The sequence below is a fragment of the Chlorocebus sabaeus genome, chromosome 9 (genome assembly GCF_047675955.1).
Source record: "Chlorocebus sabaeus isolate Y175 chromosome 9, mChlSab1.0.hap1, whole genome shotgun sequence".
NCBI lineage: Eukaryota > Metazoa > Chordata > Mammalia > Primates > Cercopithecidae > Chlorocebus > Chlorocebus sabaeus.
Window position 1 is genome coordinate 112671849 of NC_132912.1, and position 10395 is coordinate 112682243.

Genomic DNA, 10395 nt, shown 5'->3' on the forward strand with positions numbered 1-10395 from the left:
CCGGCTAATTTTTTGTATTTTTAGTAGAGACGGGGTTTCACCGTGTTCGCCAGGATGGTCTCGATCTCCTGACCTCGTGATCCGCCCGTCTCGGCCTCCCAAAGTGCTGGGATTACAGGCTTGAGCCACCGCGCCCGGCCCATTCCAATCTCTTAACACCATTTGTCCCACCTGGAAGACCCTTTCCCTCCTCTTCTAATTCTGCTATACTTCCAGGCCCATGTGGAGCCACACCTACACTGTGAAATTGGCCTCTATTACTGCAGGCCAACACTGTCCAATAGGACTTTCTCTAGTGAGAAGGTTAATGTTGCATTCTCCCATATAATGGCCACTAGGTACATGTGGCTCTTGAGCCCCTACTATGCCTAGTATGACTGAGAAACTACATTTTTAATTCATTTAATTTTCTTTAATTTACATTTAAATAGCTTGTGGCTAGTGGCTACCATATTGAACACACAACTTTACCTTATACTGACTCCCTGTATTGCCTTGATTATATTCTTTCAGGAACTGAATATGAAGTTAATAGGTCTTCTGCGGGTGGGCGCGGTGGCTCACGCCTATAATCCCAGCACTTTGGGAGGCCGAGATAGACAGATCACGAGGTCAGGAGATCGAGACCATACTGGTTAACATGCTGAAACCCCGTCTCTACTAAAAATACGAAAAAAAAAAAAAGAATTAGCCAGGCGTGGTGGCGGGCGTCTGTAGTCCCAGCTACGAGGAAGGCTGCAAAAGGAGAATGGCGTGAACCCAGCTGGCGGCTGGTGGAGCTTGCAGTGGGCGGAGATCGCACCACTGCACTCTGGCCTGGGGGACAGAGCAAGACTCCGTCTCAAAAAAAAAAAAAAAACCCGATGCGGCTTTTCCTGTAGCCTGCACGTCTCTGGAAACGCCTCATAGAGTAACTCGGTGGTTTTACTTTACTCACAGGACTCTTGTTAGATCTGTGGGAAGGAACTACAAGACAGTTGCTAAAAGTTTGAAAAAGACAGTTACTAAACGTTATGAAAAACCAGATAATCTACTTTTTTACCTTAGGTATTGGCATATTCCACACATCTGTACCATTCTTGAGTGATTGCTTAGGAATGAATGTGACTTGAACTCATTCACGTTGCGAGGGTGTCAAATGGAGAACCAGGCAGAGCCCCACCACCTGCAGTCAAAAGGACCCTCAAGTAAATTGGTTGAAGAAATTAGATCCCAAAGATTCTTGGTGAATTTTGAAGTTGAAAGGAATGAGGCACATCCCCCATATATCTCCCAACTTCCTGAGCCCAGCACAAACACATTCCTCCATATTTCTTTCAAACTTCAGAAAAACATTACCTGGGAAATCTCCGATAAGGAATGCTAAATGTACAATGTGAACCAATTGTAATGCTGTAACTGAGAGAATTACCTTGTTCCCTGTAACTTTACATATCCTGTTTACATCGGGCTATAAAAAGCAAGCACTCGCATTGTTCGAGGCCCTCTTGTATGCTGTGGAATGGAGGGACCAAGTTCGAACGTGTAGTAAAGATCCTTGCCGCTTGGCTTTGACTCTGTACTCTGGTGGTCTTCTTTAGGGAACAAACGGTCTGGGTATAACAAAGTCTTCATCAGTATACCCATATTAAAAGGAGATGACAGAAGCCAAAGTAATTATGGGCTGACAGGACAGCTGGATCCGTTTCATTAAAAAGGGCAAACTTGAAGATCTATTGACTCCAGCTTTTTAGGGGATCTAAAGTGACCTTGATGGACAGTGGAAGAAATCACAACATGGAATTCCTTAAATAAAAATTTATTGGCTTTAAAAAAAAAAAAAAAGGTCTTCTGCTTCTTTTACTTACATAAGTCTTATCTTTAGAGCTGAACCGTTAGCATAAGAAAAGAGAGACAGGAAAAATCTACTTGTGTGGCCATACTATTGGCACACGGTGCTGAGCACAGAGGACTTCAGTCTCAGTGAATTCCTGCTGAAATCAGTTGCTGGTTCGAAATAGGCAGAGGTGGAATACAAGGCCTGGAGCACTTGGAGGCCTAAGTGGATGGTGCTCTGCTTTTGGGTGTGGGGTAGAAGGTGGATTCCCAGGAAGAAGCTAACAGCTCCCCTGTTACAGAAGTCAGCACCTAGAGCCTAGACGAAGACAGACTTTAGTCCTGGCCAAGTACATACTGAAACTCCTCTGAGGCCTTCCTGCCCTTTCCTGGAATCCTCTTGCACCTCCCAGATGGCTCACAGTTCCAGAGCGCATGTCTGAGGCAGAGTGGAGAGAGATGATTACAAAGCAGCAGCTCAGTGTAGTGAAAGCGCCTGGGGTGTTAATTAGAGGCATTAACTGTAGCATTCCTGAGAACCCACGAACTCTCTCCTCCCTTCGCCAAGCCACAGAAACACCCTCTTTGGGATTTTCTCTCTGAAGTAGTAAGGAACAGCAGAGTGGGAGAGAGAAGCAGCTGAGCAGCACATTTTTGACATGCCCCGACCCTGCAGCTTGTCCTTAGGCCCTGCCCTCCAGTCTCGGGTGTTTCCCACTGGGACAGGCAGTGAGGGACAGGGTCAGCAGGGACACTCAATGAAATGAAAGGGGCAGGCCTTTAATTACGCCTGTAATCCCAGCACTTTGGGAGGCTGAGGCAGGCAGATCATCTGAGGTCAGGAGATCAAGACCAGCCTAGCCAACATGGTGAAACCCCATCTCTACAAAAGACACACAAATTAGCCAGGCATGGCGGCGGGCACCTGTAGTCCCAGCTACTCGGGAAGCTGAGGCAAGAGAATTGCTTGAACCCAGGAGGCGGAGGCTGCAGTAAGCTGAGATCGCACCACTGCACTCCAGCCTGGCCAACAGAGCAAGATACCATCAAGAAAAAGAAAGAAGGAAAGAAAGAAAGAGAGAAAGAGGGAAAGAGTGTCATGAGAGTCCACGTGAAGAGACCACCAAACAGGCTTTGTGTGAGCAATAAAGCTTTTTAATCACCTGGGTGCAGGCGGGCTGAGTCCGAAAAGAGAGTCAGGGAAGGGAGATAAGGATGGGGCTGTTTTATAGGATTTGGGTAGGTAAAGGAAAATTACAGTCAAAGGGGGGTTGTTCTCTGGCGGGCAGGAGTGGGGGTCACAAGGTGCTCAGTGGGGGAGCTTTTTGAGCCAGGATGAGCCAGGAAAAGGAATTTCACAATATAATGTCATTGCTTAAGGCAAGGACTGGCCATTTTCACTTCTTTTGTGGTAGAATGTCATCAGTTAAGGCGGGGCAGGGCATTTGCAGTTCTTTTGTGACTCTTTAGTTACTTCAGGCCATCTGGGTGTATACGTGCAAGTCACAGGGGATGTGATGGCTTGGCTTGGGCTCAGACGCCTGACGGAGAGAAAAGAAAAGAAAAGAGAGGAGAAGAGGAAAGAAAGAAAGAAAGAAAGAAAGAGAGAGAGAGAAGGAAGGAAGGAAGGAAGGAAGGAAGGAAGGAAGGAAGGAAGGAAGGAGGGAGGGAAAGAAGGAAGGAAGGAAGGAAAGAAAGGAAAGAAAGAAAGAAAGAAAGAGAGAGAAAGAAAGAAAGAAAGAAAGAAAGAAAGAAAGAAAGAAAGAAAGAAAGAAAGGAAGGAAGGAAGGAAGGAGGGAGGGAGGGATAGAGGGAGGGAGGGAGGGAAGGAAGGAAGGAAGGAAGGAAGGAAGGAAGGAAGGAAGGAAGGAAGGAAGCGGCAATAGGGCCCTTGAGGCAAGAAGACAGAAGAAGAGACAAAGGGGCTAAGGCCTATTAAAGAATGTTTGTGGCAGGGGTGAGTGAGAAAATAAAAAGAATGTTCATCAGATCCTTCCAAGGCCCATGCCCACCCAGGTCAATTAGGGATTTCAAAACTGGTGAAGGTCAAGTTGCAAGAGAAAGATAGAGGTGAAGATTGAGGGGCTGGGGAGGCTGGACATTGTACCAGGCAATCTGCACAGTGGGCACTCTGGAAGGTCTTTGTATGGAGTTTGAAGGGTCCCTTGTACCTTCCTTCAGGGTTAGGTGGCAGATAGAGTGCAATGGAGATACCTGCTACCACCCAGGATGCCCAAGCAGCCACTGGAAGATGTCCTTGGGTTGGCTCTGGGTCAATGAGAAGAGTGGGAAGGTACATAGATACCTGAGTGCATTACAGATGGGCATCCATATGCACATAGATACCTGTAATGGATAGTCCTTATCCAGTCTAGGAGGGGTGTGTTAGGCCATTATTGCATTGCTATGAAGAAATACTTCAGACTGGGTAATTTATCAGAAAAGAGGTTTAATTGGCTCATGGTTCTGCATGCTGTGCAGGAAATAGTGCTGGCATGTGCTCCTTGGGAGGCCTGGGGAAACTTCCAATCATGGTGGAAGGTGAAGCAGGAATGAACACTTCACATGGCAAAAGCAAAAGAAAGAGAGAGAGAGAGCGCTGGGTGTGGGGTAGGGAGATGCCACACGCTTTTAAATGACCAGATCTCACGTGAAGTCAGAGCCAGCACTTACTTATCACCAAGGGGTTGGCCCAAGCCACTTATGAGGGATCGGCCCCCATGATCCAAACACCTCCCACCAGTCCTCACCTCCAACAATGGGGATTACACTTCAACATGAGATTTGGGCAGGGGAAAATATCCTAACTGTATCAGAAAGGAAGTATTTGGGGTCCGTATACTGTAGTCCACCATCTGTAGCAGATCTCAGGCCCCACCTTCTCTGTCCACATCTGCTCCCCTGTCCAGGGAGAGGAGCATCATCAGTTTAGGTGGCCTGGCACAAAAAGTACTCAACCTCTTCAAAGCCCTTTCAGGAAACAAAAAAAAAAAAAGTGTCTTCCATCTTCTCTGAGTTTTGCCCTCTCTTCCTCTCCCCTGGGCCTTTAGAGACAGGCTTTGCAGGGTGAGATCCTCAGCCTCATCACTTCCCATCCTCCCCTCACTGACTCCTCCTCCACCACTCCACATCCCTCCACAGAGACCACCAGGGACTTAACTGTGGCCAAACTGAACAGAAACAGCTAAGGCCTCATCTTACCTCTAAGACAATGCCTCCCCACTTCATGAACTGCTTTTCTCCGTACGCCTTCTTTTGTGTGTGTATGTGTGTGAGACGAAGTCTCGCTCTATTGCCCAGGCTGGAGTGCAGTGGCGCAATATTGGCTCGCTGCAACCTCCACCTCCCGGGTTCAAGTGATTCTCCTGCCTCAGCCTCCCAAGCAGCTGGGACTACAGGTGCCCGCCACCATGCCCGGCTAATTTTTTGTATTTTTAACAGAGACAGAGTTTCACTGTGTTAGCCAGAATGGTCTCGATCTCCTGACCTCATGATCCGCCCGCCTCGGCTTCCCAAAATGCTGGGATTACAGGCCACCACGTCCGGCCTCTCCCTACGCCTTCTTAATACAGTGTTCTCCTCACTTTTCCAATCCCGTGGGGGCCCCTTCCTTTTCCCTCATAAGCCCAGATCAGGGCTCCACTCACTCTCCCTGCGCCACCCAGGGGGGCTTGCCCTGCACCTGCTGGCCTCTCCTGTCGTGGCTTTAACCACTCTATCAACAGCACCAGCCCAAAGCTGAGTCCCGGGTCCTTATTTCCAACTTACTCCTCAACAGCATTGTCCACATATTCTGCAGATACTTCAAACTCAACATGTCTAAAATTAAAATTATTCTCTCCTTCTGCCCTTGAAACTTGATTGCCTTTGTTCTATTTACAAATACTCATTACTATTATACTCTTTGACAAAGAGATTCGGCTCCTAATGAGGGGTGGTTTTGCATTTATTTCACTTCCTCCTGTTAACAGTACCCAGGTTTTCATTCAGGCAAGACCCGTCTCCCCACAGCCCATATGCCACTACAGAAGGTGGTGCCAGGCATGATCCTTGGTTTTCAGCACATCCCCTCCTCCTAGCCACCAAGTTTGGTTTAGGAATAGGCAGCACGTGGCCCAGTTTGAACTAGAGAGATGTGAGCAGATACTGCCTGGGAAGGAACTGTCTCACACTTACAAACTCCTTGGACAGCTGCTTTCTCATCCCATGTATAAATGAGGAAGCACGTAATTCTCAGAACATTCTGGCAGCCACCCTGTGATCATCAGGCAGCCAGTCTTGGGATGAGGCAGATACCTGGGAGCCTGAGAAGAAATGGAGAAAAAACTAGGTCTTTGGTATTATGACATTGTTGAACTTCTGGATCAAGCCTCACCTGAAGGTCACCTTATCACTGGGTTGTCAATAAATGCCTTTTATATGTTAAGTCTATTGAAATGGGGTTTGCTACTGCAGGCATACCTCATTTCATTGCACTTTGCAGATATTGAATTTTTCACAAATTGAAGGTTTGTGACAAGTCTGTGTCAAGCAAGTCTATCGGCACCATTTTTCCAACAGCATGTACTCACTTTGTGTCTCTGTGTCAGCATTTTTTAGCAATAAAATATTTTTAAATTAAGATATGTACATTTTTATACATCATACTATTGTACATTTAACAGACTACAGTATAGTGTAAACATAACTTTTATATGCACTGGGAAAACAAAAAATTCATGTGACTAGCTTTATTGTAACATTCACTTTATTGTGGTGATCTGGAGCTGAACCTGCAATATACTCAGGGTATGCCTGTACTTGTAACCAAAACATCCTCAGTGATAGAACTAGTAGTAGATCCTCAATAACTATTTGTTGAATTGAACCAACTTGCAAAAACGCATTAATTATACATTGTCCTTCAAGTGATCCATCGTCTTGGTCCCATTAAACTACACACATCTCATTAAGAAGCACTTCAGTGGCAGAGACTTATTTATTTATTTATTTATTTATTTATTTATTTATTTATTTATTTTGAGATGAAGTCTCGCTCTATCGCCCAGGCTGGAGCGCAGTGGCCGGATCTCAGCTCACTGCAAGCTCCGCCTCCCGGGTTCACACCATTCTCCTGCCTCAGCCTCCCGAGTAGCTAGGACCACAGGCGCCCGCCACCTCGCCCGGCTAGCTTTTTGTATTTTTTTTTTTAGTAGAGATGGAGTTTCACCGTGTTAGCCAGGATGGTCTCAATCTCCTGACCTCGGGATCTGCCTGTCTCGGCCTCCCAAAGTGCTGGAATTACAAGCTTGAGCTGCCGCGCCCGGCCATTTATTATTTTAGAAGTTTACAGTAATAGTAGGCCTCACGGGGTGTCTCAGATCACACTATGGAGGCAGCTAGACATGCTGCCTGCACGTGAGCCCAATTCTCTCTCCATTTCAATTTCCTTGTCTCTAAATCCAGGTGATAAAACCTGCACTTCCTTCTACCACCCCAGGGGCAAGAAAAAGTTAGGAAACCAAACGTATTACATTTTATAAGGTTTGTTTTCCACTGCAAGAAATGTGGATGCTATCTATATAAAGTGGGACTCCTCACATTTGGAGGGGCAATTTCTCTCCCGGGAAACTTGTGAGAAGAGCTCCTAGGTTGGCTTCTTACACTGATGAAACCTTTAATGAGGTGTCAAAACCACAAACAAAACTGTAACTCATTATGGCCAAAACAAACTTATTAAATGCTGATAAAATCGTTCAGATGAGCAGGTTGAATTGGATCAGAGGTTTTTGACCATATTGTGCTAACACACTGGTGAGTCACAGCCCCATGCGCCACATGTGTTATAAGTACTTGCCCACTAATAATTTGCCAAGTTTTTTATCTGCTGTAGTGAACATCTGTTGGTTTTGCCCACTCTGCTTCCATTCTCCCATTTTCTAGTAATGCCCCTCAGTCTTCCTTTGGGGAATACCCCCACAGCCCCTCTTAGTTCATGTGGGTTCAAATGAGGCTGATGCCACCTCCATCCCCACTTCCGTCCTGGAGAGAAAGGAAGAGAGAGAGGATGTAGTCCTAGGCAGTCTGCGTATCCCACTGCCCTAGAAACAGTGGCTGATTGAAGGACAGGGACAGTGACTCCAAGTCAGTCCAATGAGTCTTAATCCTAGAACTTAACACTGAAACTACTGGGAGAAGAAAGCTCTCTTTTCACAGGGGTGCTAAGCTTTGAGGATACAAACCGAAGCCTGCCAACAGCCATTTATCACTCATGAAAAGACTCTGTCTGACAGTGTCGATACAAAGAAAAGCAGAACCTAGAGATGAATAAATAGTCTAAGTTCTGACAAAACCATTTGATCCCCTGGATCTAGCCAGGACTAAAGCATCTACTGCTAGATATTCTTTTATTTCACAAGTCAATAAATATCAACTCTTGCTTAAGTCGGTTTGGGTCAGGGTTTTGTTCCATGTAAGAATCCTGAGTTTGCATTTTTGAAAAATAAATTAGAGGGAAATCAAGGTTACTCTTATAATAACCTCTTTCACTAGCATTCTGGTATGCTTTCTTGAGTGAGTGAGAGAGAGTGGGGTGGAGAAGGGGCCAATGCCAGCAATGGCATTTTGCTTACAGTTTAGGTGCCTCTTAAAGTGAGAGACCAAAAATCTGAGCCACCAAAGTAATGTGTCCTGCTCCTGCCCACGCTTCATCTGTGCATCTTCACAAGATAGAATACTGAAACCTCTTTACTATTATTTCTGAAGTTCCTTCCAGCTCTACGACTTCCAGAGTGTCTAAATGACTTTTATCATCACAGTGCGTTTCTGTCTATGGCTTTTTGTATTTCTTTAGGCATTCGCCGCCCAACCCACAGCAGCATTTGCACTTACACAACCCTAAGCAGTCAACAGCCCTTATAATACCACTTCACAGATGGAGAAACTGAACCTGAGAATGGTGAAGTGACTTGCTCAGCCACAGAGCACGGGAAACTCAAGTTTGCTTCCTAACCAGCTCTCTTTCTTCCTCCTGCAAGGGCAAAATGAGATCATAAATAGGAAAGCACTTTGAAAAGAAAGAATCTCTATTGATGCCAGATGTATTATTATAAAGCCAAACCGAAGTATAGGGTGACCTTGTTATCACCCCCAGAGGTGGAGACGCTTACAGATCTGGCCGGCTGAATCTCCGGGTACCCTGGGGAGAGTATCTAGGGCTTTCTCCAGCAGGGTTAAATTTTGCATGTTCCTGACATCACTTTCTCCAGAGGGGACCCATCAGAAAGAAAGGAGTGACATCCCCTAATTCCTTAAAGACATCATCCCCTCAGTTTTGCACAACTCAGGCCAATCCACACGTCAAAGGGTAATAGTGTTGATGTCAGGATTCAAAATTTATAGACAGTGTGGACATATGTGATGGTTTGTTTGGGGAAATGGATTTGTCATGTGCAGGATATATGGCACCAGATAAAACATCCTGACAATATTACACGATTGGGGAGGAGGGGGTGCGCAAGGATATTATTTTGAAAGTACACTGTTATGACATTTAAAACATTCCAGAGTGAATGCTGAGAAGAACCAGAGGTTAATGTGATGCTGGGACATGCAGCTGTGCAGGACCATAAAGAATCATCCATTTTGTATCACAAAGTACATTTTTCATCTTCTTCTCCCTCAAATCATGGAATTGGGGGCAGCGGCATTTTAAGCAAATTTGATTTAAGTACATTTAAAAGAGACTAATACACAAGTAATAATAAAGGTTCATCGTTTTGAAATTTTGAAAATAATCCAAACCAGGCGTGGTGGCTCACACCTGTAATCCCAGCACTTTGGGAGGCCGAGGCGGGCGGATCACGAGGTCAGGAGATCGAGACCATCCTGGCTAGCAAGGGTGAAACCCCCTCTCTACTAAAAATACAAAAAAAAAAAAAAAATTAAACAGGCGAGGTGGCGGGCGCCTGTAGTTCTAGCTACTGGGAGGCTGAGGCAGGAGAATGGAGTGAACCTGGGAGGCGGAGCTTGCAATGAGCCGAGATAGTGCCACTGCACTCTAGCCTGGGCGACAGAGAGAGACTCTGTCTCAAAAAAGAAAAAAAAAAAGAAAAAAGAAGAAAAGAAAAGAATCCAATCCAAATAATCTAAAAATGAAAATTTGTCCAAAATTGCAAGATTTTTGACCTGCAATCCCAGCGAACTAAAAACGCTGTTTCTTCCCCTGCCAGCTAGCCAACATAAATGGTTGCCATCCTTTGCCAAGAGGAATCTTATATCATGAGATTTGTTTGTTTGTTTTTGTTTGTTTTTCTACTCATCTGAAGTCTCATAAAGTGCAACCCTAACAAAATGCAGCTTCCTTATACTTAGATGCAGTAAAGTTTTTCACAGGGCTTATTATATATAGGCTTTCACACATCTGCTATTTTAAACCTCACAATAGCGTAGATAATGCCATCCTCATTTCACAGAGGAGAAAACGGAGGCTTAAAGGATTTGAGTAGCTTGCCTGTGGTTATGTAGCGAGGAAGTTGCAGAGCCAGAACTCACATTCAGAACTTCTGTCTCCTCTCCACCACAACCACTCAAGCCAAAAGA

General features: G+C 45.4%; 1 non-coding gene across 1 annotated transcript; it reads left to right on the forward strand.

Annotated features, from left to right (window-relative positions):
• The first annotated feature begins 862 nt into the window (after positions 1-862).
• Positions 863-979, forward strand: LOC119628197 (small nucleolar RNA SNORA18). The gene has a single exon (XR_005244501.2). It is a non-coding gene; the product is annotated as a small nucleolar RNA SNORA18 (small nucleolar RNA).
• Positions 980-10395: the final 9416 nt, after the last annotated feature.